The sequence below is a fragment of the Trachymyrmex septentrionalis genome, unplaced genomic scaffold, assembly GCF_001594115.1.
Source record: "Trachymyrmex septentrionalis isolate Tsep2-gDNA-1 unplaced genomic scaffold, Tsep1.0 scaffold122, whole genome shotgun sequence".
In the NCBI taxonomy this organism is placed as follows: Eukaryota; Metazoa; Arthropoda; class Insecta; order Hymenoptera; family Formicidae; genus Trachymyrmex; species Trachymyrmex septentrionalis.
Window position 1 is genome coordinate 764,308 of NW_017304352.1, and position 6,000 is coordinate 770,307.

A 6,000-nucleotide genomic window follows, 5' to 3' on the forward strand; every position below is an offset into this window, starting at 1 on the left:
ACGTCTATTCCTTATGGCTTAAGGCTTAAAAATTTATTGTAGATCCGGTTAAAAGTAAATGGAAATGCGCACCAATATATCCACGCTAATTTCAATGAGAATTTTGACAAGCAGAGAGTCGATTCTATGGGTGCATTCAGTATGATGACCGATCACTGAGCGCGCAGTGAGTTCTTACATCTGATTGGTATATTCCGTAAAAATATAGACCAATTAGATACAAGAGCTCACAGAGCGTTCAATGAGCGGTCGTCATACTGAATACACTCTATATTTTCAAACAAAGTGAAAATTACAAAAGTGTACAAATTTATTAGGTGTTGATCAATGAAATTATCAGTATTTTAATATTCGCTCTTTTGTAATTTTCACTTCGTTTCAAGATATAAAATCGATCTTCTGGTGTCGCTTCTCTTACTCTCATATTCGCTTTTTCCACATTTACGAGGGTCGTTTGAAAAGTCCGTGCAAAGTCACTGCTGATGGCACTACTGGCGCGTATCAAGGTTAGATTTAGTTAGTAGCATCTCTTGGAGGAACACACACCAAGTTACAGCCAGATCGATCTATTTGTTTGTGTTTGGCATTCATTTGAATCGAGGAAGTCGAGGGGGGTTTGTTTCTGCAATCACGTCCTCGTTTCCATAAAATCTTTTTCCCGCCAGCCATTTCTTCATATTGGGGAACAAATAGTAGTCCGAGAGAGCCAAGTCTGGAGAATAGGGGGGATGTGAGACGAGTTGGAACCCTAATTCCATTAATTTTGCGACCACAACTGCTGAGGTGTGAGCTGGTGCGTTATTGAAAATCACTCGACTTCCTTGATTCAAATGAATGCCAAACACAAACAAATAGACCGATCTGGCTGTAACTTGGTGTGTGTTCCTCCAAGAGATGCTACTAACTAAATCTAACCTTGATACGCGCCAGTAGTGCCATCAGCAGTGACTTTGCACGGACTTTTCAAACGACCCTCGTACATCCTGTTTCACAACATGGCAATCACGAATCGATATTGGCCGATCTCAATTTTTCTCTAACACATCCCCACCATGGCTACATGAAGCGTTGATGCTCAAATCCGATCAGAGGAGACCAGGTCAAGTGATGCAATTTGCCATTCTAAACTTCAAACTACCGTAAGAATCAATCAATTACAGTCAAGAATTTTTTTGAACTCTTAATTCTGATTGATTCTTACGGTACGTCTTATGATTGTGGTTAGGGAGCGTTTATATTAGGATAATTAAAAAAATACGGTGAACACTAAGGTCAGGTTATCTTCTTCTTAACTGTTAAGAAATAAATCATCGGATAAGGTGAACGTTTAGCGTTTACTGTATTTGGATTCACTATATCTTTTACAGAAGATGTGTAAGCCTCCTAAGTCCGGATCTATAATAAGTGTTTTAAGCTTTAAGCCATATGAAATGGACGAATCACAATCAATTATTTTCCTTGCATTCAATTGTAATTAGTCCATTTCTTTCATTTCACAGCTTAAGGCTTAAAACATCTATTGTAGATCTGGACTTATTCTATCATGGCCTAGTTTTCACCGAGCGTTCGAACCAGGTCAGAATGCAATAACCAACCAACTACAGTCGAGTATTCTCTTGTTACACTCTTGTCAAATAGGGGAATGCTTTGAAGTGATTGTAGTTGGTTGGTTCTTGCATTCTGATCCGGTTCGAACCCGGTGGAAACTAGGCCCATGTCGATAACATAATCGACATCATCAATTTTTTTAAAAAGCGTGATCGGCTTAAACATGTAGAGTGAGTATAAAAAGAGTGACGCCAATTAGCTAGAAACAATGATGGATATTTAGCCTCACACAACTCAAAAAATCAGAAAAGGAGCGTTTATTAGTGGAACAAAAATGGAGAGGCTGATTCCATGAGCTACGCAAAGCCAAATATTCATTATTGGTCAGAAGTAGAATCCTAGACAACAGAGATGCGACATTGAACGGATTAGGCTAGGTTACTGCCACTATATTTTTTCAAAGGATACTATTGGAGCAATATCTCATCATCACATGCTACAATAATTTATGCATGTGAACATATTGTGAAAAAAAATGATATCGTGATCATGTATTGGTTGTCTAAATCATTTGTTTTAGACAGCCAATCAGATCTGTTCCATCGCATCTTTGTTATCTAGGACTCTAGTTGAAAGTATAGTGGGAGGGATATCATGGTGTGCTCAGTTGGACGGTGTCTCTCTCTAAATCTCCGCCGTCTCTCTCTATGAATTACTTCGTTTACACGCCACGTTTTACGCCGAAGTTATAATATCGATGTTATGAAACTGGCCAATCACAGTCATTCTATTCTTCAGAGGAATAGCTATGATTGGCCAGTTTCATAACATTGATGTTATAACTTCAGTGTAAAGCGTGCCATGTAACAGAAGTTAATGTCGCATAAGAGACAAAGGCTATCAACTGTGAAACGCGGGATATATTTCGTGTCGAGAAGTTGGCGTACTCAATCTTCCTTTGTCTGACATATTTCATAATGCATCTTAGTTTCTCTTTCTAACCTTTATAATTTATGTCTTAAACTAAATATTGAGTAAAGAATTAAATAAACAGTGACAGTGTCAGTAACCAATATGGAATAAGTAAAGTAAGATATCACGCAGAAAATACCACGTATGTAATTTCGTTTCCATCCGATCTCCTTTTGTTAAATATTGAATTATAAACAATTGGAGATCGAGGTCGAATGAATCGTCATCATTTTCTGACTTAGTTAACAAATATAGTGTATAATTACATTTCTATTTGATCTCCTTTTGTTAAATAATAAATTATAAACAAATGGAGGTCGAGATCGAATAAATCGCTTTGTCATTATCATTTCCTAACTTAGTTAACAATATGGTATTTACTGCGTTGGTGATATCATTTTACTTATTCCATATTGGTTACTGGTACTGTGATTGTTCATTTAATTTGTTTCATTCAATATAAATAACAATAAATAAAGGGCAAAGTAAGAGTCAACACATTTCTTTAAAAAAGTCATACAATTAAAAGAATGAAATACAAATATTTAGATTAAGACATAAATGATGAAGATTAGAAAGAGAAATTAATTGTAAAATGCATTATAAAGTATGTCAGACAAAGAAAGATTGAGGATTAATTTCACCAAAGCCGATCAAACTTAATCGTAATTAATTGTCAACCGCAATTGATTCTATTAAACAAAGGCGATTGGTCAATCAGCGGCCGATTAAGCTAACGGCGTTGGTGAAACTGGCCCTGAATATGCCAACTTCTCGAAATATATCTCGTGTTTCACAATTGGCAACTTTTGTCTCTTATGCGACATTCATAAAGGTGCCTTTTCATGCTGACACTCGATGCTCATTTTCAGCGTCAAAATCAAATGACGTTTGATATTCGTCAATTTCTATCCATAAACTCGATGTTTACGATGCTAGGGACCAGTTGAATCGACCAATTGCAGTTAACAGTTAATTACGATTAAACTTGATCGGCGTTGGTGAAACCGGTCCCCAATTTTTTCTTGTCTGACGTACTCTATAATGCATCTTACAATTAGTTTCTCTTTTTAACCTTCATAATTTATGTTTTAAATTAAATATTGAATAAAGAATATTAAATAAACAATCACAGTGCCAATAATCAATATGGAATAAGTAAAATGATATCACTAACGCAGTAAATACCATATTGTTAACTAAGTTAGGAAATGACAATGACAAAGCGATTTATTCGATCTCAATCTCCATTTGTTTATAACTCAATTCTTAACAAAAGGAGATTGGATAAAAATGAAATTATACCCCGATAATTATTAACCTAGCTATTTTATAAACAAATAGAAATAAATCTCATTTTCATTATCATTTTTTAGCTTAGTTAACAATTACCAGCGTGTCATTTCGTTTCCAGTTGTTCGGAGCGACAGGTCGTTCATCATTTAATCTAACAAGACATGCGTTAAATTTATGTGAACTTAGAATTTCGCGCGTGGCAACGTCACGCCTAACGCAAAACGGCGCGACACGGCGAGTGACCAATGAGGAATATGTCCAGCGCGCAGCACTGTCCTCATTGGCTACTCGCCAAGTAAGGCGCCACGGCGAAACGGTGGCCAATAAGACGCGCCTATCACCAGTCGATCTTCGCGCAACAAAACGCGGTAAAAATTGTTAAATGCGCATCAAGGTGATTCCAGATTGTTCTCATGTTTTTTTATTATAATAAACGAGAAAGTTCTCGATTATTCCTTTTTTCGTCATATCCGGTTTTTTTTGCTGCTAGTACTTTTGGGAACAATCTGGAATCACCATATAAGATGCCGCACGATCACGGCCGTCCAGTCTTTTTCTGATCGGTGCAATTTTCGGCAGTAGAATTTTACGTTACAGTTCGGTGTGCTTTTCCGTCCGAAAGAAATTCTCTGTACGTGTTGAATTTGTGCTGTGAAAAGTCTCAATCTGTTTTGTGCTGCAATAAATTTTATTGTCTTGAGTGTGAAAAATACCAAACGATTTTTCTTTCAATTAATATTCCGCTCCTTCTTTCTGAGTCGCTACACCAGTCGATCTCCTTTTGTTAAATATTGAGTTATAAATATTGAGTTATAAACAAATAGAGGTCGAGATCGAATAAATCGCTTTTTAAATTATATTTCCTAATTTTTTAAGTAATTATCAGCGTGTTTTATTATTATATCGACTTTACCAATTCTGTTTTGAAAAAACCGACCGAGACACTATCGTAGTACAGATTCACACCATGCTTAACGCCGCAATATTGTCGTGTCTCCAGATCGCAGCGATCGCTGATTATGTATATCACTAGCGCTCCTTGCGTAAAGAATGTCAGAAGGACACGAAACTAGCGCTCCTTGCATAAAAAATGTCAGAAAGATACGAAAGGAATGTGTGGAATGCGGTCGACGATGACGACGTATCTTAATCTGAAAAAGTAGTAGTTCGGAACTTTGCGTCGCGATATCTCCGCTTGTAGGGTATGTACAGAAAAAATAAAAACACTTTTATTATATATTTCGCACGACTGCAATCAATTGAGCACATTTTAAAACTTGATTAGTTCAACTCTTATTGAGTGTCCGATAACCTCGATCTGATGCAACTCGCCGATTCGAGTAAAGGAGGTACGTCCGTGTCTCGCGCCATAGCTTAGTGCCGAGACACACTACCAGTGTGTCCAGATATAATCCTAGTCTACATTTTTTAAATCAACTAGAATTTTATCTTAATGTCATTTTTGTATGAGTAAATTCTTTTTCTTATTTATTGGTGAAAATTTAAACATCCAATTTCTTGTTGATGAACAAAGTTTTTTTTTATTAGCAAAATCGGGAAACATTTGTAGACATCGTATACAAATATATTACGAGAGCGTTAAAATATGCACGCAATTCAACACATGTGTTAACACATGCATTTCTTTAATCATAAAATAACGTGCATAAATCTAACCTACTGGAGTTAGGATTAAACATGCTCATATTTAGGTTATTCGGAAAGTAATTTCGTTTTTTTTAATGAAAATAATAGTGAATAAATATTTTATTGAATTATATATTGTCCATTCTGGTCCAATACCTTTTGCCATCTTTCTGGCAGTAGCATGATTCCACACTCATAAAATTTTTGTTCTTTGCTGACAAAAAACTGATCCAGGTGATTTTTGACTTCCTCATTTGAAGTAAAGGTTTTACCGTCTAAAAAATTTTGTAGAGACCGGAACAAATAATAATGAGAAGGTCCAGATCTGGAGAATATGGTGGGTGTGGCAGTATATCCCATCCAAGCTGTAAAAGCTTTTGGCGAGTTACCAAACTTGTATGAGGTCTCGCATTATCTTGGTGGAACACTACACTTTTCTATTGATCAATTCTGGCCTTTTCTGTTTAAATGAATCATTCAATTTGTCCAGCTGATGACAGTACACTTCAGAATTGATCGTTTTGTCCGGTAGAAGCT